This window comes from Pinus tabuliformis, chromosome J (assembly GCF_031772625.1).
Source record: "Pinus tabuliformis cultivar Carrire ecotype Pingquan chromosome J, CPIR1, whole genome shotgun sequence".
Classification (NCBI taxonomy): Eukaryota; Viridiplantae; Streptophyta; class Pinopsida; order Pinales; family Pinaceae; genus Pinus; species Pinus tabuliformis.
The window spans coordinates 645,956,211-645,981,138 of NC_142295.1; the positions used below are offsets into that span (position 1 = coordinate 645,956,211).

General features: G+C 38.4%; 1 protein-coding gene across 1 annotated transcript in view; it reads right to left on the bottom strand.

Annotated features, from left to right (window-relative positions):
- The window catches only part of LOC149228578 (uncharacterized), a 465,738-nt gene that overhangs the window by 381,022 nt on the left and 59,788 nt on the right, over positions 1 to 24,928 (bottom strand). The gene's annotated exons all lie outside the window — the stretch shown is intronic.

Sequence of the window (24,928 nt, forward strand, 5' to 3'; positions counted from 1 at the left end):
GCCTCTGTGTTGTCTCTGTTGGGCTATGCTTGGCCTGCTCTGGCTGCTGGTCTCGCTCTCTGCTTTTATGCTAGTCTCTTGGCACTATCTCTGCCTCTCTGTCCAATACTCATTGGCCCTCGTTGATGCCCATTGATTCAACTTTGCTTAGCAACCCCGCTCTAGCAAATCGAATCACTGATCACTCTAGTGTGTTCTCCAACTGACCCTCAAGCCTCGTGTTATACATTTCTAGTTGGTCCTTCAACAGTCGAGATTAAATCTCTAATCAATGGCTAAGATTAGATTTGGCTTGATCCATGACTTTTGGAACCTTCTAACCCACTTTTATATTAATACCTATTAATATTTTATTTTTCCTAAGTTTAGAATTAGGAACTCCATTAAGAATATTAATTATTTTAATATCTCCCAAACCAGGTACAATCTGTCCAAACCATTTCTGGGTCTTTGAGATCTCATGTGCTTTAGCCTCTCCACCAATTTTCATGGCTAAATCACATCCAATACTACCCCAAATCAATACTACCTCTTAGCGAGGACTGTGCTCTAGTAATACTCCACACTGAGCATCACTCTGATTATACGACACTGGTACCTGTGTTGATGCTAGGCCTCCCCTCCTAACATCCTCTGCACTGCTGCATCCTGTACTGATGACCATGGCTCTACCGCTGCCACTGCTACATCTGTATGGCAGCTCCCTCTGCATCCGTGTTGTTGTTGGTCCTTTCTCCCAACACTGTATCTGCACTGCAACCCCCTCTCATCATGTTGCATCGTGCTACTGCCAACCACTACTTCACTGCAACTCAGTTACTAAGAAGTAAGTAACTAATCCACCCAACTTCTGGCATCCCTGTCAGGCTAGAAACACTCCCAATGTTGAAGCTCCCTATATCGCTAACAAGTGCTCCCTCTACTGACCTCTACATTGTTGAAACAACTCCCTGCATCTCGCACCGTTGCACACCTCTATGTGCTATCCTGCACTGGTGCAACACTCTCCATGCCTCTCGCACTGTTGCAGCCTGCTAGCCTCATGCTGCCTAGGGACTCTTGCACTGTAGCACTCTCTGTCGCTTCATCCGCATCCGTCTCTACCTACACCCGCCAGTCCTGCTACTCTCTTCGAGGCTCTCGTAGCAAGGTATAATCCAAGAGGTTTGGTACCTCAAGGATCTTTCCCCTCATCGCCTGTAGTTCTCCTAACAATAACTCGATTTCTCCCCAGCTCTTCTCTAGAGGTACATAAGCACTCATGGCACAATCGTCATCCTCCTCGACTTCTTTCTCCGCCTTCGCTGGCGCTGCCTTAGAGTTAGATGCCTCTCCCTTGTTCTTCTTCCTCAGACATTGGTTTGCATAATGACCCAGTTCCCCACAGTGGAAGCACTTGACCTTAGAGAGGTCCTTCTTGTTCCTCTTCTCCTGCTTTCCCGCAGATGCCAGAGCTGCATCCTCTTCCTCTTCCTTCTTGATCCTGACCCCTTTGCTGCTACTTCCCACCTTGCTCAATCGCCTGATCTCCTCTGGACGAAGAGCCGCCCACAATTCTTCCCAATCTAGAAGATCTGCCCTGCCCAGTATCCCCTGCACAAATGTCTCCCACTCCTCGGAGACTACATTAAGTGCAGTCCTTATAATCAACGCTTCATCGGGCCTACCTCTTATGGAAGTCAGCGGGTCCCAGATCTCTTTCAACGGATCGAGGAAGTGATATATTTGCTCCCACTTCTGCATCTAGTATGACCTTAGCTAATTCTCAAGTAACATCTTCCTCTGCACAGAAGTATGCTGGTACAATGTCTTCAAGGTGTCCCACATCGCCTTTATTGTTTCCTTCTTGGCAATACGTTGGACCACATGATCCTTGACCCCATCAAGGATGATGCACTTTACCTTGGCCATTGCCTCCTCGTACTTCTCATTAGCTACCGGGTCAACTGGGATAGCCGTTATTCTCAAGGTGAAGCCCTTGATGCGATGTCTATCTAGAATGGACAAGATCTCAACCCATTCATGGCCATCTCTCTGCTCTTTTGTAGACTCCTCTGAGTCTCTCTACTTCCCTTTGGAAGTTCTCCTTTCGACTCCTATTGAGTCTCACTACTTCCCGCCTGGAATTTCTCTGCTGGACTCCCTCTGAGTCTTGATTTCCCTCCTGGAAATCCTTTTGCTAATCGTCAAGTTGCCCCTCTCCGATCATCTGTGCACCTGCAACACTGATCCGAATTCCTTGGCTAGAAATCTGCCTCGATAGCAACTCCCTCTACCTTGGTTTTTCCCTGTTAGGTATTGTTCTAACCACTATACCCCACCAGCTTCGCTCCCGCAAACTACCCACAGCTTCCTATGCCCCAGCAACTGAAGGAATGAGCCTCTAGGCTCTGCGCAATCACGGCACTTGATAAAACAACTCCCTCAACCATTGCGTCCACCCTCCTAGTCTTTGTGTGACTCTGTGTGAGCATGTCTCTACCCTCCTCGGCCTCTGCCATGGCCTCTCTCTGGCCCGCACTGATGACGCAGTCCCTCTACGTCAACCCTTTCTTTGTCGCTTCTGCAAGGATCAGTTTTCTGTTACTCAGGACAGTTGATTCTGCTGCAAATGCTCTGCTTAGTTGATGCCTTCAACTTTCCTGTGATCTACAACCACGCTCTGATACCATGTTGAATTTTATAATTCTATCCGTTAGAAAATTAATCTGTATTCTGCTGGTTTACTTCTTCTACTTGTAAATTCTGAACAAGTTATTTAAAACATATAAATAACGAAATAAACACAATACAGTGTCAACATCTACAAATCATCAGCTGAAAGAAAACAAACACACAAGTGACACCGCTATTTTTGGACAAATATCCCCGAAAAAACCCAATGTGAGAAAATCGGTGCAGCGATTCTGAGGGTTTATTATTATGCAGTATTTCCTTGAGTACAACTCGGTGCCTAACTGGCTCACCCGACAAAGAAAAATACACGGCAACAATACCTCTCTATTCAGATACAGGTGTTCAAAAAACCTGTCCCACAAAACCCTCTCCAACGACTCTGAAGCTCTGCACTAGACCTTCTAGCCTCCATGTTAGCCTCCTGCTACTCTGCATCAAACCTCTTTGCGTCAACCCTCTGAGGTACTAAGCAGCCTCTGGGACCCTCTGCGTCACTCCCACTACTCTGTGTGGATGACGCATTCCCTCTAGCCTCTACGTTGTCTCTGTTGGGCTCTGCATGGCCTGCTCTGGCTGCTACTCTCACTCTCTACTTCTGCGCTGGTCTCTTGGCACTGTCTCTGCGTCTCTGTCCAATACTCACTGCCCCTCACTGCTGATCACTGATTCGACTTTACTTAGCAACCCCGCTCTAGCAAATCGAATCATTGATCACTCTAGTGTGTTCTCCAACTAATCCTCAAGCCTCTTCTTATACTTTTCTTGTTGGTCCTTCAACGGCCGAGATTAATCTCTAGTCAACGGCTAAGATTATATTTGCCTTGATCCATGACTTTTGGAACTTTCTAACCCAGTTTTATATTAATACCCATTAATATTTTATTTTTCCTAAGTTTAGACTTAGGAACTCCATTAAAAATATTAATTATTTTAATATCTCGCAAACCGGGTACAATCTGTCCAAACCATTTCTGGGTCTTGGAGATCTCATGTGCTTTATCCTCTCCACCAATTTTCATGGCTGGAGCATATCCGATGCTACCCAAAATTAACAGTTGGGAGAGAGTTGCAAACTCATCTAGGTTGTGGGCCTTTTGAGCCTTTTGAACCTCTTTTGGAGAGTTTTTTCCATCTTCAAGTTTGTTGTTGTTATATTTTTGGGGAGAGAGTCTAGCTTTGTTAGAATCCCATCTTTGTAAAGATCTCTCTCGTATTGTGGGCTGCCTTCTTAGAGGCATTTTTACAGGGCTAATAAAAGATTAAAAAAATTGTTGGAGGGAGCTTGGGATTTTTCTCATGCCATCACCCTTCCTCATTTAAAGTAGGGATTCTTGTGGGTGGCCAAATCTTGTTTTTAGTTTTTTCTTAGCTTTCTAGCTTTTAAATTTCATATTGTACATGCTTAAAATAAATACATTTCACTCCACATGCAAATTTTTACTAATCTTATATTTAAATTCCCACATACATACGCTCTCAAGTTTTGCAAACTATTTCTCTTTGAAGCATTAGTTTAATTTGGGGAATTAACACAATTTTCACTTCATCTAGGCATTTTAGTATAGAAAGGCCCCAAGCCTCATTAAAACTTACCTCCAACTTAAGTTGGTTGAATAGACTTTTAGGGACCCTCTACCTCTATTGACTCCTCATTGTGAGATCCAAACATTTGGGCGAGGATGAGGTTTGAGGACTAGAGTTCAATTGTAACTTTGCCTTAGCACTAATTAATAAAATGAACCAAGAACAACATTCCATCACATTTCCTTTGGTTTAAAGTCTCACATGCAAATCTTATTTCAAGAGGCACTTTGGATGCAAGCATTGTAATCTCTTTTAATTTTGCAACAAGTTTAATTTTCTCGTACTTGGAAATTGAATCATATTTTGATTTAATTGCATATTGTCATGAATGGTTGATTTCACTTTCAAGTACTATTATTTTGGGTTGCAAACTTAATTGCATGTTGTCATCTTGGTCTAACATTTTATTTATTTTTGTATCTTTTTCAGCAAGATAGTTTTCATGATTTGATTTGTAGACTTATTCGTCTTGAAAGCATTTATAATATCTTGTGCTAACAATTTATTGTTTCATTTTTCAGGGTTATTTTGGCTTTCCATTTGAAAGCATTTCACTTCATTTTAAGCAAAATACAATTTCATTTCTTAAAGAGCAAATACTTGGAAGGCACTGATTGTTTATGTATTTCATGCTTATCTTATGATGGTTATTGCTCATATCAGGTTTTGCTTATAAATATTAAATAGATAATCTATTTAACTCTAGCAATTCTCCTAGAAACTCACATCCTTTTTCACTTAACTTTTCACTAGGGACCACCCCCCTTAGCTAACCTAGGAGATAGCTCAAACGGAGAGAGTCGGGATTAGTTTGACAGCGCCTTCTCTAAGTTCCCTGCCACCAACCACACTTTGTGGGGTTGAAAGCTTTTATCACTAACTTGTAGGTAGGTGTAGGCGGCAGGGTCAACAGGTCGCAATTTTTCAATAACTCACAATAATAGTTTTGTGATATCGCTAATATCGTGGCTCACATACATCGCATTCTGATCACAATAATAGTTTTGTGATATCGCTAATATCGTGGCTCACATACATCGCATTCTGATCACAATAAAAGTTTTGTGATATCGCTAATATCGTGGCTCACATACATCGCATTCTGATCAAATCATATCATTGTATTGGCTTATCATTGCTCTTATTCGTATGGATTGAAAGGCTCGCATTTATGGATCATTTCTTATATATTACAGTTCACATTTTGGCTTGCAGATGTAATTTGTGGAGACGTGCTATTGATTGTTGTGACACGCTATCAACTATAGTAGGCTCATTACAGTGGTTTGAAAGTTCATACCTACCTACCTATGGCTCAGTATTGACTAGGGCTTGTGGTTCATCCTTTCCGTGGCTCGCTACAAGGATTTACATCTACAAGGAACCCGGCGTTCCGGGCCGTACCGGTACCCGAAACTTTGGTCGAAACTCAACCATCATGTAATCATCTATGAGAGTTAATATAGACTTGTTTTCCCTTCTAAATTGTCATCTATGGGCCTTATTCCCTTTTTTCTTGCAAAGATAATGTGTTATTCACTTATTTATTTATACATATATATTTTTATATATACATATATGACGTTTCGGCTAACGTTTCGACCAACGTTTCCATTTTTGGAAGGTGACATTTCTAAACGTAACCGTTCCGAAAACTCCGAAACATTTCGGAGTTTTGCGCAACTTAGATTTACATCAGGACATTTTAAGGCTTAATGAGACAATGGTTATAGTTTTGAATGGCATCGAACTGAATGGCATCATAGCACAGGGTCTCGTTGACTTCAATACAGTAGCTCGTAGCTCCCTGGCATCGATTATACTAAATAAGAAAATATAACTTGACAGTAAGGTTGTTGTTGGCCTTGAGACTTTGTTGACAACAACATCAATGTCTTGGCAATAATATACATATAAGTGACATGTATAGCAACAGTGTAAAGCCAACCTAGAGCCTTGAAAGAAGATAATATATGGTAGTGATTTGTTATAAACTTGATATGACAATCACCTTGGACAGTGATAAGCTTTAACAATAATATGTAAAGCAATATGACCACGATGACAATAATGCTTGGGAAGTAATCTTGATTTGAATACTATCTTGATATAATTGAAACATTGACTAAGGCAAGAATGTTGATAGCTCAAGGTCTCCTTTGTAGAGTCAAAGGAGCTCAATGTAGGAGAAGTTAAAGCACCTATTTTGAAGTTGAACACTTGTTGAAGAAGTGTTGACACGTAAAGAAAGACTGGATCTTTGCAAAGAAGAAGGAATTCTCTATGGTTCGGTAGCTAATAGTCAGAGTTGTATCTAGAGAAAGATGCCATCTGTTGAAAAGGGCTATGGTGAAAAATGACATCTGTTGAAAAGGGCTATGGTGAAAAACGATCATATAGCTCAAATCTAAGAGGGAGATGCTACTATTCATAAAAGATAAGTGCTCTATTTCTCTTGTACCATTATTGTTTCCTTTAGTAAATCTAGTTTCTTGCTTTATTTTCATTACTTGATTCTAACTATTCTTTTGTGATCTCCCCGAATAAGATTGCAGGTACATGCTAAAAATTGTCTGGGCTAGGAGAAGTTATAATATCAAAACAAATTTCTATGACCACTTATGGATTCAGAGGGAGCTTTGAATCTTGAAATGGCTATGGATTCAAAGGGGGCTTTGGATCCAGAAGGAACTATGAATTTAAGATAACCTTTGATTCAAAGGGAGCAGTTCAACTCTCAAGTTTTAAGGTATGTCTTTAAGTATTATCTCTAAATTATAATTAGAAGCTAAAGTTGTGATAGGCTTTTAACAAGCCTCTGTCCTCGATGAAGTACATGTACTTTAGGGACAAGCTTGCACTTGTTACAATAAGTTCTCTTAGTGAAAGGGAGCATTAATAAGATAACAATAGGGGCAGTTTTACTTCAATTTCTTTATGAGCCCAATACCAATTTCAGTTAAGCAATCACATAAACATGTAAGTAAAATGTTGATAGAACATAAACATAAACAGTAGAAGACAAGCCAAGACAAGAGGACACAAGATGTGGCACTAGCCAGGGACAAACCCCAATGTGGGGAAACCCTTGATCAAATCTTCTTTTAGTCTTCAATAGTTTAGCAGAGAGAGATAGTACAATTTACAAATTCTGATAATTTAAATTAGCAGCAAAAGAGCCCTAACCAGAAAAGTCAATGATGGTCAACAGGGCAGATTTGACCCTCAAAGATTCGGTCAACTTCAATCAACTTTGGCCTCCAAATAGCAAGATGAAACAGCGCTCAAAACAGTCGAATTTTGCCCAGTCAAACTCTAGTCATACAGTCAACGTGCGGTCAGCCCTAACCACAGTCAACGCTAGTCAAAACTCCTTGATTTTCATGCCCAAAATTGCGGCCTTCTTAGACAGAGATTCCTCACCCAAACTGAAGTCAAAACAGGCCAACGCATCAAGTCAACGCAGTCAAACAGCATCGCTGTAGCTCGGTCAACGTTGGTCAATGCAGCAAACAGAAACCCTAGTTCACGCGTGTGGAGAGAGAGAGAGAACTGCCTCGAATAGTGTGCCCAATCACAAGAGGAGAGACAGATATGCGTGATGAGATGATGGTGAAAATTACTTGAGGTCTCATTTTTATATGCAACGTTGAGGATGAATCGGGGGCTTGTGTGCTTGTTTTGCTTGCTAGCCGACCTTGACAATTTGTCCATAATATAAATAAATTCATATCTTCATTTCTACATGTCATAATCGGATGATCTTTAGATCAATCCTACACCTCTCCGAGAGAGGAATCTAATAAAAATATCAGCTGTCATAAATAAGATGACCCATGTGGAGTTTGGCCCTAGTTGCCAATTGTAACAAAAAGAAATTCTATAAGTCATGATTTTATTAAGGCAGGAAAAAATTGAAAATTTGAAATTTGAATTTGCCTCCAAATGTTAAGGTTGGCTTCACTTCCATAAGGACAAAACGGCATGTCTAATTGTATATAAGGGCATTCTCCAATCTCATTTCACACATCGAAACTCTCTTGCTGATATCTCTGAGGGAGCTGCAGCTTGGAGAAGCAGGAGGAATAGTTGTTTGGGTTTAATCTATCTCCCTCAAGACCGTGTTCATAGAAGGCAGTTGGTTGCAGGCTCTAGGGCTATTCTAGATAATGTTTTGGCATGTCTTATGGGTTTGGATCTCTCAATCAGCAGGACGCTTTTCTTCTATGGTGTCACAGGTAGGTTGCAGGCCTGTATGTCTTGGAACCTCAAGGCTGAAGGCATTTTTGTGGTGTAGAATAGGTCACATGCCTATATCTCTTGTTCAGGAAGGTAGATGCCCAACCAAAGGGCTAATCAACAGCATATATTGACAGCGAAAAAGATCAGAGAAGATTAGAGGCCCGCCGCAGTGATTGTGGAAATCTGGAAGATGAGGAAAGAAGGTATGGCAGGTTAACAGTAAACCCTAACCAGTGATCAGTATTACAACAGCTCCTGAAGCATGTTTTGTCAAATCTGAGGATTGATTGTGCCATCTTCCTGTCTAAGGACATTGTTATTAGAACGTCAAATGGCAAGTCAATGTTATTGTACTCTCTCTCTCTGCTGAATTTTTGATATTAATAATAAGAAGAATCGATAAAGGGTTTTCCCCATCTTGGGGTTTTTCCATGGCTTGAGCCAATTCCTGTGTTCTCTTGTCTTGTCTTCTGCTCTTATGTTCAATGTTCTTTCTTCAGTTACTATGATTTCTAATGGAATAGGAATTGCTAATGGATTTATAATTTAATGAAGTATTTGACCTAAGAAAAGATCATGTTATCTCCAAAATTTAACATCGTATCAGAGCGTAATAACAAAAACCTTATATCATTGATATGCCAGTAATATGATGTCAAGATCACACTCTGCCCTAATGAGATGATGAAGGTACTAAAACGGAAGGAGATGTCATAATTTAATCTCTTAGATACCACGAACCTACATTACTTTGATCACCATTGAGCTACCCCCTGGGACTTACCAAAGTTAAAAGGTTTTCTCCCTCTCTAATTTGAAGATTTCAAGATCCACTTCTTGTGCAGCATTCCACAGTCCATAGAGTCTAGTCAACAAAGTTCTTCCAGTGATTTCTTTCTTTTTCCACTCTTTTCCACTATAGTCTATGGGATCTTGGATAGACGGTGATCATGTGCTCTGTTAAGGCACTCCTTGATTTGATGTCACATTAAAGTCAATATCATATGGATTAATGAAATCAGTCGCCACTTCAGAGAACAAGTTTTGCCCTGGAATATTGGTGCGGAAGGCAAACCAAGCCCACTCTCGATGAAGATCGTTATTTGGAGGCAGAGAATAAGATGCTCTGGAATCATTAGTTGTTATGGATAAATGATCAGTGGCAAATATATTTTCTGGCTGATTATCCTTTTTACAGCTCTCTTGTTGTTTACCTTCTTGTATTTGTCCGTAAGTTTGTTCACATCGAAACCAAGGCACCCCTTCAGATGATTCACAAGGTTCTAAGTGTTTTATTTGAAGTCGGGAAGTGTACCACGTTGTTTTAACAGTTTGCATAGGGTTGTGCCTGCCATCCGAGAGCAACAACATGTCTAAGAAGATGATTTATCAAATTTTGAGAAAGACAGTGAAACTACTCATTATCCTTTACAAAAGGAATCATCAATTTTGCAACTGTTCAGCAACAGTGATAGTACAGGTCATCAATTGTATTCATGTCAAGAGTCCTTGATGAAGGCTAATAATTTCTCTGAATAATATTCCTGTGATGCTTATGGACAGTGAGACAGTACGCCTACACACCTTATATGGTCTAGTGTCAGTAAAACAAGACCTTACTGACAATGAATCTTGCGAACAAGTGAATCAGTGACATTGTTTATGATAAAGGGAGTGACCTAGTAAATTGTGACCTGTGATTGATCTTGGGTTATATGGTTGTGGTCTTCCTGTCATCAATCTTGTAACATGAATCATAGTTGTCATACAACTTGGTAAAGATTGCAATGAACTTGTAGCAATAGAGAGAGAGCATAATAATTCAAGGTCAAAATTGACCTAAATCTCTTAAGGAGGTATAGTCTTCCAGGAAATATAAAGACCTAGAGCTATTAGTCCAAGATAGAACTGTGTGGTTACCTCTACTATGTGTAGCTCTATCCTATGTATGGCATTAGCATCATTTATGCTCTCCTATCAGTCCAGCATTATGAACAATCTCATTACAATCATGTAGCTATGATAATATGTTGTAACTCCAGTAAACTTGCAGTCTTGTTCACAGTCGAAGTTGTGAACAAGACAGATGTAAAATTGGATAACTTATCTTTTGGAAGGTTGCCTATTGAGAAGAAGCTACAGTGATCTACCAGAAAATGAAATTGCATCACCTTTTGATAAGAGGAGCACCTCTCCTGAAGTCGTAGCCTCATGCTAAGTCTCATCTCTCATATGGGAAGATCATAATTGAAGTCCAAATGATCGCCTTAAGAGGGAGTTATAAAGTCCCTGGATTAATATCAGATGTTTACATTCTCAATATTCAAAGGAGCTATACAGCTATTGATGTTGTCTCTCATTATATGCCTTGATTCCAATGGGCAACTACTTATTAAAATAATATGATCCATGGTTCATCGCAGAAAGTTGCAGGGCTGACAGTATGGTAGATGGTAAAAGCACATCTAATGGTTGTATCTCTTAAGGTCCACCTTTATATCTACAAAGTAGACGAACCTCATGATGATCAAATGGACACTTTGCACTTTGGAAAGACAAGCGTAGGTTTGTGATCTCCCTAAACAAGAGGGAGTACTTTGGAAAGACAAGCTTAGGCTTGTGATCTCCCTAAACAAGAGGGAGTAAGAACAGTTAAATATTTTCTTCATTTAGATATGTGAGAAATAGAGGATTACTAAGTGCTGCTAAGATCTTTGGTGCTAAAATGGCTAATTATAAATCAATATGTTTATTAAAAGGTTGTGTATGAATATATATGCTACTGGGTGGAGCTATTGACGATTCGGTCAAAAATATCATCACCTAGATCTGGTCTTGATTTTCATAAAGCAGCCTCGCTCTATCCCCTATATGAAGGGATTTTTGGTCAAGATGGAACATTGAGCTATGGGAGCTCCTGAAGGCTTGGGATACTTATTAAGCTATGAGCGAACATAGGGTGAGTGGTTCACCTTCCCCTGTGACGGATGACATGTGTGTAGGGTGAGTGGTTCACCTTCCCCTACGATTGATGAGATATGCATAAGATGAGTGGTTCACCTTCTCTTGCAGACACCCAGTGATAGATGCATTCAGGCATCTACCTGTGGACATGTCAGTGGGATGTGGTTCATCCTTTCCCCAAATGTAGGATGCTCATTCCCTACGATTGATGGTTGACATGTCGGTGGGATGTGGTTCACCCTTTCCCCACGTGTAGGATCCTTCCTATGATTATTGACTGGCATGCTTGTAGGACATGGTTCATCCTTTCCCTACTCTAGGTTTGCATGCATGTAGGATGTGGTTTATTCTTTCCCTACATATGGTTGTGACATGCATTTGTAGAATGTGATTTATCCTTTCCCTACGTATGGTTGTGGCATGCGTTTGTAGGATGTGGTTTCTCCTTTCCCTACATGTGGTTGTGAGCAGGATGTGATATATTCTTTCCTTGATAGTGTTCCTACATCATCCTACCCATGTAGTCTGGGACACATGGGAAGTACCTCTCATCTGGCCAATGAGTTGGCAAAAGTGGTTTGGGACCATAGCATTACTGTTGGACGCATTGTGTACTGTTGTACTCCCTATGTCTAGGATGCATGATGTTCAAGAACTTGATCTGGGATCAAGTCTAATTAAGGATCTATCTCTGGACTGACTTTTGTCAGTTGAGAGCGGTAAGGTCTTGTGAGACACTCTTAATTAATTCTTCTTCATTATTCATATCAGTGATCAGCAGAGCAGAAATGAGATTGAGATACAAAGATGGTACGTGACGACAAGATAATTCGTGATGGCCAGATGGCATGATAGATTGGCAGGTGGAATTCTCCCTAGTTGAGAGAGAATGTTAAAATTGGCAACTAGGGCCAAATTCCACTATTGGACAACTCTATTGGAAATGATCATTGCATTGAATTCCTCTTTTCGATTAGACCAAAATCGACCTATAGATCACCAAATTTGGATAAGGAAAAATATTTACTTATTTAAAAGAAATTCTATAAGTCATTATTTTATTGAGGCGGGAAAAAATTGAAAATTTGAAATTTGAATTTGCCTCCAAATGTTAAGGTCAACTTCACTTCCATAAGGACAAAACGTCATGTCTAATTGTATATAAGGGCATTCTCCAATCTCATTTCATACATTGAAAATCCCTTGGGTGATATCTCTGAGGGAGTCGTAGCGTGGAGAAGCAGGAGGACGAGTTGTTTGGGTTTAATCTATCTCCCTCAGGACAATGTTCATAGAAGACAGTTTGTCGCAAGCTTTAGGACTATTCTGGATAATGTTTTGGCATGTCTTTTGGGTTTGGATCTCTCCTTCAGCGGGAGGCTTTCCTTCTATGGTGTCACAGGTAGGCCGCAAGCCTATATGTCCTGGAACCTCAAGGCTGAAGGCATTTATGTAGTGCAAAATAGGCCACATGCCTATATCGCTTGCTCAGGAAGGTATATGTCTAATCAAAGGGCTAATCACCAGCATATATTGATAGCGAATAAGATCAGAGAGGATTAGAGGCCCACCGCAGTGATTGTGGAAGTCTGGAAGATGAGTAAACAAGGTATGGTAGGTTAATTATAAACCCTAACCAATGACCAGTATTACAGCAACTCCTCAAACATATTTTGTCGGATCTGAGGATTGATTGTGCCATCTTCTTGTCTAAGGACATTATTATTAGAATGTCAAATCGCAACTCAACGTTATTGTACTCTCTCTCTCTCTCTCTCTCTCTCTGTGCTGAATTTTTTATATTAAAAATAAGAAGAATCACTAAAGGTTTTCACCATCTTGGGGTTTTTCCCTGCTTGGGCCAATTCCTGTGTTCTCTTGTCTTGGCTTGTCTTCTTCTCTTATGTTCAATGTTCTTTCTTTAGTTACTATGAATTCGAATGGAATAAGAATTGCTAATGGATTTATAATTTAATGAAGTATCTGACCTAAGAAAAGAACATGTTATCTCCAAAATTTAACATCCTAAAGGGCTAGACTTTGTGCGCAAAGCTAGATCTAAATAGAGAAGTTGGGGTTCTTCCAGTGAATCGCCTAGTGTTGTAGTTGCTACAACACCCTCCAAATTTTGACTACATCATAATGAGGTTTCATGTCACAGTCACCAAATTGTAACTTCTCCAGATGTGAATACAAGAGCGATATTTTGTTCCATGTATTCTCGCCACAATTTTGTGGAATGTAATTTTGTAATTTCAAAATAAGAAAATGTAAAAATGTGTGGAAGCCCAAGGGTCACACATGGAATGTGAAGAGTCACTAGGGAGTTCAAAGGTCAAGTAGGAACTCAAAAGAATGGGAGAGGTCAAGAGCCATATGGGAGGTGAAAGGTCACCTCATCTGTTATAAATAAACCCTCATAACTCAAGCAAAGGACTTTTCACCTTGGCTTCTCAAGCTAGGCATAGGAGAGAAGATCATTCTTTTGAGGAGCAAGTGGTGGCTTCATGTTCCACTATTGGGGCTAGTGATGCAACATTGTAATTGTGTATCTTGATACTTTCACTCAATGTTTTGAAGCTCTCAGAGCCAGGCGTACTTTTGTGCATGTATCGTGAACATTGTAAGATTATTCTTTCATGTTTGCAATGTATGTTTGTTTTCTTATGTACTAAAAAATGAACTATTTCATAACTCGTTGGCTTTGGTATGCATCTTAATTGAGTTGTGTGTCCTTACTCACTTTCATGTTCATTGTTACTTTGTGAACTATTTTGCAAATTAATCAACGATTATTTCTATGTATGTGTGTGTCTTTATTAGGATAGTACTATTACTTTTCTTCTAAAGGCTCACTCTTTCTTTTCCCATCCGTGAAAGTACTTTGTACACATTGCAATTGTTTGTTTCATAAATTTCACTTGCTTACCTCAAAAGTATATGCATGCTCTCTTATGTTGTAAATTGCAGCCAAGGCAAATCATTAAGATTATTATAATGGCAGCAAGGCCTATTCCTAGATGGGGCTCCTATCTCAAATGGTGTGAGGTCTACTTGGGACTTCATACCGGGGAGACCCCTTTCACTTACCAGCTTCCGGCACCGTCAGTAGGTAGGACCGATGAAAGACTAAAGGATGGTTGATTTAGATGACCTTTGAGCCTTGGACCTGCTATAAAATCGAATTTCCAGCAAACTGCAAATTCAAATTTTTTAGAGCTCTTGAGGTCAAACCCTCTTGGGTATTCACCTAGAAAATTTTTTCAGCTGTAAATTAAACTTTTAAATTGTTGAAATAAATTATAAAAATAAATTTGAGCTAAAACAAGATAATATAAGTTACTTTTAGTACAAACCCTTGTTGAGCACCCTTTTGGTGAAATATGCAATCTAAAATTTAATTACAGCAATATGTTCCTGCAGAACTGCACGAAGAAACTAGATATACCTATGTAAAATGTCGCGAATAAAGCTTTTAAAACAGATATACCTATCATTTGGTTAAAATCCAAATTAAGCTCTTTTCTCCAAGGGTTTTACTAGCTATAAAGATATGCAAATTGCAACAAGCTAATAAATAGAAAAAAAAAGACCAAAAAAAAATTGACTTTTTAAAGTAAATGGGGTTGAATAGTGAGGTTTTACCTTTGCCTACTTACCTCACCAATTTGTAAAGTTGTAATCACAACCCTTCTTTTGTCGATCTTTTCCTTTTGATATTAAAGAGTGAGAATTTGAGGGTGAAACTATCCCACAATCTTAGCCTTGAACTTGCTCACAATATTCTCTTACTCACTAGGAGGCCTTGTTCATTCGAAATGCTCCAACCAAAGGAGAAACTATAGCACTAATAGCCCACAATTTTGAATGTAGATTCCCCCTAGAGTGCTTGTCCAACACTTGGGAAGCTGTATTTTTAGTGGCCCCCAAAAGGCAAGATTGAGATCGTCCCTTCCACATGATCGTTTGTCCCTCAATCGATCCCTACCTTGATCTTGTGACAGAAGAGGTGTACTTACAAAAAACAAATTCATAAAAGGCACAGTGACAGAGGTGAAAAATCAAGAAAGAAAGGAAAAAAAGAATCAATTCAATATAACTCAATGCACAAGAGAGTACTTTTTGCAAACTAGTTTCTTTGTATTATGGCATCAAATGATCTCACATTCAACAACCTCAAATGGGAGGAAAAACTAGCTTTTTATATAACTTTTCATAACAGCTAGTTTCATCCTTCCATTAAAATAATACTATTTGACTTGTCATCCACAATCAATTTGGAGACTAAGCTGTCTCGCGAGAATAAATGATATTTTATTACGTTTAGTACATTGAGTTTTCCCTTTAAGTGGGTCAGAATGCCTCATCACTACCAAGAAAATCTAATGCTTCACTATTAAAGGGTCCGGAAGGCAACAAATAGAAGAATAGTAGTCTAATATGTATGATCCAATATTCCTCCTTAAGCCTCCAACATTCCACTTGTAGAAATCGACCTCTCCTTGGTAATGCAATTAATCCCCTAGGTAATTCGCTCCACTTGTAGAAGACTAGCAACTTGAATTGTAACAGTTACTTTTTTGTCCACGAAAGCATCTTCTTAGGCATACTAACTTCTAATGGCTATTTTGACCTCTCCAATGGCTACTCTGTCTTTGACTTGACCTTTCCATGCATTACCAAGTCAAATTATCCCACCTTACCAATATCTCCAATGCCCTAACCTAGTTGGAAAAGCGTTCAATGCTATTTTGTGCGTTTTTGTACCTAATGTCACACCATATGCTTAGTCACCTAAAGAATTCCAAGTCATTGCCACATAAGCCTAGTCACACTCCCTAAGTCTTGGTCAAACTGAGGATCTCCAATGCCCTTGAGGAATAAAATATTCTGAGAAATAAGTTTTGTTCCTCTTGGATGCATGTCCAAATTTCCAAAATGACACAATGCTCTACCTGATCTACCCCTGGAAAATTGCATACCCTTGTTCACTACCTTAGAGAAACCATGACTTAAGAATGCCTCATCCAAAGGGAAAAATTTCACATGGCATGTCATCCTCTCACTGACCTCTGCATCTAACAACCTATTGACTTTTTTTAATTCTAGAATCTGGGACCACTTTGCATTGGGAAATGTGAAAATGTCAGCAACTACGAGATTGCTATGTCTGATAAACATCTGAGAGATATGAAAACAAAGCCAAGGCCACCTACAAACTTTATGGACAGCTAACCATACAGAAAGACATAGGTACACTCAACATGGGTTGGATTGGCCCCTACATTAGTGATCATCCTTACAAAACAGGGCTCGCATAGAACCTAAGTCGACATATATGCTCATCATACGCCCTCCAATCCTATACAGGGCAAAAGGTACTTGAAATGAACTCAAAGGGACCAACCATGACCCAACCAAAACAAGGCGAACTCAATATGACACAAGGTCTAGGATCCCTAGAGGGCCTCACATGGTTGTTACATGGCTTTTGACTTGTGACCTTGCGTTTTACAATGTTATTTAATGATGTTGCAATGAATATAGGAACCCCTATTGAAAGAGGGGTAACAGGTTTCCTTTCATCTCTTTTATCCCTTGATTTTATCCATCATTTTCATATCTTGTCGATATCCCATGTCCATTTCCATCCCATTTCTACAACAATACATTTTGTTAAGGCTTACTCTTCTTGCATCCTCTAAGACCCCCACTCCATAACCTTAGCAATATTATTTAAACAAGCCCCCCTTAAGTTGGAGAAGAGCAAACTAGAGGAGAGAGGAAAAGTTATTATGGTGACAATGGGTACCCTTTTTGAATTACATAAGACTAGCCCCTTGATGCTTTGGACTTTACATCAAGGGTGCTATATTTTGTTGTAATAGGTTTAATGTACCCTGAAAAGAATCATTGTATTGCTACATGAAACCCTAAAAAGGAGGGGGTGCATTCTAGTCAAATTTCAAGTCATTTTAAGAAATTTTTTGGAGACCCAATATTGCAAAGATCATGAGGATGAAATTTCAAGCCAATGCTCAAGCCCAATATTGCTCTAATGCCATGTAGGAAAATAGGGCATACATTTTGTATATACAAGGATGGAGAAAGAAAATCAATAATTGACTTTATTATTAACATTGAAATGATGAATGTCATATCCTGCAAGCACTAGTAGATTTTAAGGGTTTTGTTTTGTAAAGCTGCCAAGGTTCAAAATTCATGGTAGTCGAGATAAGACACCAAAAAAATTCTAGCCATGTTAAAGGTTGGTGTGATGTTGAAGTCAAGAAGGGCATCAAAGCAAGTTGAAGGTTATTAGAGCAAAAGATCAAGATCTATAATGAAGAATCAAACCCTAGATCGAAAAAGCAGTTTGCAACAGCAAGAGCTTTTGTTTCTATAGTTATCATGAAGAGGCCACAAAGACCCTCACCAAGTTGTCTACAAGGCAAGATAGCTCGAAGAACTTTAAATATGAAGATCACATCATCTTAGAGAAAGTCGAAACCCTAGAAGCATTTTTGATCTACACTACAAGAGAAGTCGAAGTATATTAAAGGCAATGCCTTGAAGCAACAAATCATCCTCATCAAAAGGAGCAACCTTTTCTATTGAAGAAAGGCTTTTTCATTTGGAAGAAGATCATCCAAGAGGGAGCACTAACACATATTCTTCAACCATCATCAAAGTGATCAAGTAGAAGAGTTCATCTTCACTTGTCAAGTAAGTATCTTTCACTCTTTAATTAAATTTGGTAAAATGACTTCATGTTTGCAAGGAGATCTATAAGTTGGTTGGGTCATCAAAATTCCTTGCATGAAAAAGGAGGATAGACATAGTCCTCTAAGAAGTTGAAGTCATTGAACATATCAAAAGGTCTCCTCTGAATTCATGGAAAGGGATACTTATGAAGGATCCCCTCATATAGCAATATTGGAGACATCAAAGAGATGCAAATGATAAACTCATTCTCTGAAGATACAGTAAAGAAGGTCACATGACTTAGATCTAATCTACACAAAATTAAAGGTATCAAAGGATGAAGGATATCTTCATAATATCTCAACTACGAGATCTCGGAGAGAGAAGAAGATAATCATCATTGATCTATAATGCACTAGCTGATGGATAAGGTAACAGATATCCATTAGGATAAGAAAGTTATCGCATTCAACAACTTGTGATTTCTATAGAAGAAGACAAGTTGAGGGCAAAAGTGTTGAAGGATTAAATGAAAGGATTCGGACACTTTGTCGAAAGGAAAGAAAAACATAGCTAAGTTTCATTGCTATGAACATTACAGGAAAGATTGTACTTAGCTTAAGAAGGACAATAACAAGAAGGATAAAGAAGAAGTCCATTTCACCAAAGAAGTGGAGGAAGCTGAAAGAAGGAAGTCCAAGGAAGAGAAGCATTAGAAGCAAGAGATCGTGACATCACCATAGGAAAACATGAAGGACCACTAGAACAAAATCTATGGTAGTCAACTTTGAAGGATGGAGCCCTTGGTGAATCAAAGGAAAAAGTCATCTAGGACAAGTCTCATCATACATCAGTCAAAAAGGGAAATATTTGTTGAATAAGGATATGTGAGATGGAATCCTCATTGGAGGATTCGCCAATCTAAAGAGGAAGCAAGTGTTTCATCAGGAACTCCAACTTGTGGAGTTTGTGGGATGATGGTATGATGACATAAGAGATGAAGCAGATCAAGGGGTTGAAGATCTTTTCAATCAAGGAAGTTTCTAAAAGAAGCCTAGATGACCTAAAGGTAAATAAGATATGCTTGTATTTAATGTTATAAAGGCATGTCGTATGGCTGCAGGTAACAAGGATCACCACTTCTATTTTAAGAAGTATGATCAAAGGAAAGGAATCTCCTCGTATGAAAGAATGTTGGAAGGCATGAGTCACACTAGATGAAATCAACATAATATGTCCTCATATGAAGTATGAGGTGGTTGACTACGATTGAAGAACTCTGATTGGAAGCCCCTGGGAATGAAGTGTGTGAAAAGTTAGGAAGAGATAGTGATAATATGCAACAAAAAAAGAAGGCATTCAACATCTAAAGTCCAAGAAGATTTGACTAGAAGATCTCCCGGAAGAATGTGAAGACTCTGATGGAAGTCGGAAAAAGATAGAGACCCTTGACACTGAATATCTGTGGGAGATGTGTCAATCTGCATGCAGGATGTTGATACTTACAGGAAGATGTCATGGTGAAAGATCATCACAAAGGTAATTCTAATTTGAAGTGTTCATTGATTATTTTTTAACTAACATCTCGTTGGGCTTATGTAGAACTGTAAAAGGGAAGATTTGTGAATGACTTCCAAGAAGACCATATAGAAGGATGTAATGTCCTTCCGAGAAATCTATGTTGCAGGAAACGTGGGGTAGGAGGGCGTTTCCGTACGGAAACGAGTACGAAATGCTGAAACGCGTTTGGTACGGCCCTGAAACGCGTTTCAGGCCGTACTGCCACGTTTCACGAAACTGAAACGTGGCCAGTACGGCCTGAAACGCGTTTTAGGGCTGTATGACCCACGTTTCAGCGTTTACTTGTGTTTTTTTTTTATTTGTTTTTATTTGTTTTCTAATCTATTCTTACGTTAGCCTAGTGACTTCTAGTTGCTTCTAGATGCCTGTCTAAAGTTATAAAAGTGAACTTTTGCCCTAGTGTTGATATGCAGTTCATGGCAATGTTAAATTCTTAAAGTAAAAGTGATATTCTCCTTTATTTTTCATTTTCATCCTTTTACTTAAATTTTTAACATTACCATGAAATGACTCAGGATGTTTGAGAGTGGTTTCGCCCTCATTGGATTTCATATGGAGAAAGTAGAATTTTAGATCTCACTCAAAATTCAGCAGACTTATCTGTTTTTCAGGATTTCAGGATTGGGGGGATTGCAATGTTTCCATTGGATTTTATCATGTACTAGGGTATGGAACTTGTATTTAATCGAGAGAACAAAGCCCTCTATGCAGGGGAGACTCCCAATAATCAAGAGAATGTAGGGTACTAGGGTATGAAACTTGTATTTAATCAAGAGCACTAAGGTCATTCGACTATGTAGGAGGAGACTCCCAATCAAGCACGAGACAAAAAATTAGAAATTTCTCGTGGCTGATTTTGGATATTTCTATTTTCATTATGTGATTATTCATGAGTAAATGTGATATAAATTTAGATACTTATAATTTATGCATTGACAATTGACAATTTTATCATAATGTAATAAATTAGAATGTATCATATATGCTTTATGATTGCACATATTTCTTAAATGTTAAATGTCCTAATATATATATATATATATATATATATATATATATATATATATTCGCGTATCGCTTCCTGTTTCGGAAACTCGTACCCGTTTCCCCGTTTCGTGCAACCTTGCGAGAAATATGGCATGAAAGCAGAATGACATCAAGCAAAGCCAGATGGAAAATCTGATGGATCACTTTTGATGAGTTAAGGACATGACTAACTCATGGATAAAAGTGATGGATGATTTGTGCCCTATATATAGAAGTTCCCAAAAGTTGAAGACTCCTTAAAGAAATTCATGACATCGAAGAAAGGAGCTCTTCATGCAGCTGATTGTTTTAGGATCTACACATGAAGAGTTGCTATAGGTCCTTGGTTAAGAGGGAGCTTGAGAAGAAGTTTCTTACTTGGAAGAAAGTCAAAAATTCCTAAATCGGAAGCTTCGGTGCATTCCTCTATGATAGGAATGAGTACATTCCTTTAATGGAATAAAACCTCCTGGTATAAAAGGGAGCGATAAACACGTTTTGTTCTTCACTTGGAAAGACAGAATGGAGGATTGTGTAATCAATTGGGATCTAATGCTCGTGTGGGATGAGATAGGGCATCCTGTGAAAGAGTAGTCGTGGAGGACCGATATTCTTTTGGGACTAGGGAGTCCAAGAAAAGAATAGTCCTTATGGAGCATATCCTGAGAGAAGCCGGGTGGGGTATGTTCTGAGAGAGACAATGATGAGTGTGTCTATAAATCATTGGTCTCGCCAACATTGTGCTTTGATCTTGTGGAGAGATAGAGTTGTTAGTCAAGGCCTTGCTATATAACAATGTTGGTTGATATGAAACTATACAAATGAGTTACAAATCTAAATTCTTTTTATGAGAAATTCTTCAGATTGAGAATGACCAAGTACCATTACGAATACCTCCCTAGTTAAGAGGGAGTGTTGAAAAGTGTAACTAGGTTTGGTCTTCGTAATGACATGTAATTGTGACTTTTATGATGTAATAAAGGAAAAAATATATTTTGTATTCCTTGCTTCATGGGTTTCATAAGCAAGAGATTTTATTTGTTAGTGGCTCCCATTGCGAGCCTTAGGATTTGTTATTAAAGTCAATGAATTAATGTCATGTATGAAAAGCTCTTCTTGAGCATATGTAAAATATATATGAGTCAATCTAGCGTCTAGGAAGCTCTCCAAAAGACAAGCACAGTCCTCTTGACGACAGCCTGCAATATGAAGAAAAATAAACTTATGTCGGCTCACCCGAAGTGACACATCAATTCACTAGTTCATGTCGACTTGAGTACATGGATGAACTACTATATATACCCAACTAGGATCTTCACATAAGTACAGTACAGAATTCGGATACCTCTCTAGTTTTCGGTGGGTAATCACAATGACAAGTTCGACGGCAAATCACAATGAATAGACTTCGCAGATTTAAGTCCTTCGATGGTGGAAACAGATAACAGACTTTGTGTGACTGAGTGGAGAATACGTAACAGAATGAGGAAAGGTTTTGTATGGGTACATTATATTAGATGAAATCACAGTCAAAAGACAATTCGTATCCCTCTATGATTTCGGAGAACAAGGGCAAAAAACAGTTCGGATCTATGTATACAGATGGACTAGAAGACAATTTTGGATACCTCGATATTGCAGTAACAGTGTTTCGATGTTGAAAAGAGTCTACAGTTCGGTGATTTAAGAAGACTATGGTTCGGTATAATTTCTAGATAAAGGAACCTCGGTGCTACCACAGGAAAGTATCTAGTGCTAAACACAGTCTCAATAATGATGCAATTCGGACTTGCTTACAGTACAGTGATGAATTTCGGATTGCTATCTCAATGAAGGTCTCTAGTGATGAAGCCTCAACAGTTGAAGAAGAATCTAGAAGACAAAAGCAGACGAGGACTCATTGAAGAAGAATCTAGAAGACAAAAGCAAAAGAGGACACGTATCTTGGTCTTGGAGTGGCTAATAGGTCAAGGGTCTTGGTCTTGGTATTCGTCAATTGGAATCTCTATAAGAAGAATTTCTGTGGGTTTTCCTCTCAAAGAGTGAGAGGTTTTGGCCCTGGCTCATAGCCTACATGATGTGTCTCTTGCACATTTATGTTCATGCATTGGTTATTGTTTGATGAAGAAGAACACTAATAACCTAACGTGAAGAAGATCCTAATCTAAAGAATTAAAAAGCATTCACAAGCAGTTACTAATCTAAGAGAAATCACCTAATGCTAGTGCCCTAGATTTCGAAATTCTTGGTAGTCGAGATGAGACACCAAAAAAATTCTAGCCATGTTAAAGGTTGGTGTGGCCCAGGCCTAGTGCTATCCCCAATTGATTTTGACAGCTTAGATGTTCTTGGTTTGCAGTTTCTTAGACCACATGCTAGTCCCGCAAATCATGGATACACTAGCAAACAAAAGAAAAACAATGCAACAATGCATCTCTCACACACCCACAAATCACCATAGGTCGTATATTTATAAAACCCCTAATTAGTTGGTTGGTTTAGCCTCCTATCAACTAACTACAATATCTAACGTTAACTTATCACTACAATATATAACATTATATTACTCACATATTTAACATATAAAATGACATAAGTATTAATGTTGTTCAATAACAATTCTTAGGTGTTACCACTCTAACGATTATCATGCTTACCAAAGTTGTTGCTATCATATATTGTTGTGATATCGATCATTAAGCTTCATAATTCTATTTGGTTTTGCCAAATACTTTTTTCAAGTATTTTGACAATAACAAAGGACAGTTCACAAATTATCCCAATGAACTCACAAGGATATTGTACACTACTCATTAGAAGCACCTTACAAAAAAGCATTTCTTTAACATACACAGCTCATTGAAATTTTCAAAAGTAAGGAACCAACCATGTTACAAAATAAAGAAGCAAAAAACACCAGAATTTGCTACCAACACCACCAGTTTGATGCCTCAAACATTTGTCTATGCAGATGTACCATAGGTGCATTGTGAAAAAAGATTACCAAAACACTAGGTCAGTGGGAGACTCAAAAGTACAACCAGTAACATGGTTAATACAGTTGCTAATATCTAGATGATTAATACAAAGTTTTTGTTGTTGCCCAAAGTGTACACCTAAAGTGCAACGCTAAGAGTAGGGGTTGTCACTCTGATCCCTACTCACTTTGTTTAGACTCTCTCCTAGCTAAGTCAAGGGGGGTAGCCCCTAGAGACGATGATGAGGGAAAACTTGTTGGAACAAAAATTCCTAGGAGAATAAGGGCAAGGTAATTACTTCTTTCAGTTACTTGAATTAAGGATTATTTGACAAGTGTGATTATGAGATGATCAATGTATATGAATCTCAATTAGAGCAATAAGACAATAGCCAGATAAAAAAATAAATATCAACGCCTTAATAACAATGATCAATAAAGATGTAACACTTCCAAGAGATAATATTTCAAGTTACATGACAAGTAATGCTACAAGACAAATATTAATATGGAAGATATTGAAATATGAGTAGAGAAATACAACTTGCAAGATAAACAAAACTTGTACTTTAGAAATGTGCCTCAATGAGATATAGCAATTACAATGAACAATGAGGAATAAGTACAAGTAAGTGGAAAGTTTATAAGTAAAGATATGCTCACAATTCAATAATATGGCAAGAAAGATGATCTTGGATGAATTAAATGCAAGACTAATCTATGTGAGATGCAAATGTTAATGCAAATTCTTCAATGAGATATCAACTTCAAGAATGATGCTTCAAAACAAGAATGCTTAAGATATATCTAAATACCCATCCACTTATGATTCAATAATTTAAGCCCAAAATTACAAGATTTAATCTCAAAATATTTTTAATGGAAAATGCTTAAAAATGTTCTTCACTTATATTATATTAAGATAACGAAACCAAGTGAGAATTAAAGCACCAAATGAGAATGTTAATCAAAGAAGGGGACATCTTTAAATCTAAAATTGCAAGTGAAATTAAGACATAGACTATTCGAATGCAATATATCAAGTAGCCAAAGAAATTAGACTTAAAATGCAATGTGCATGAAATTAAAAATAAAAGTTAGAAGTTAGATCTAGAAATAAAATGAAAACTAAGCCCAAAATTAGTCACCGCCACAAAAGTCCTCTTTTAGATT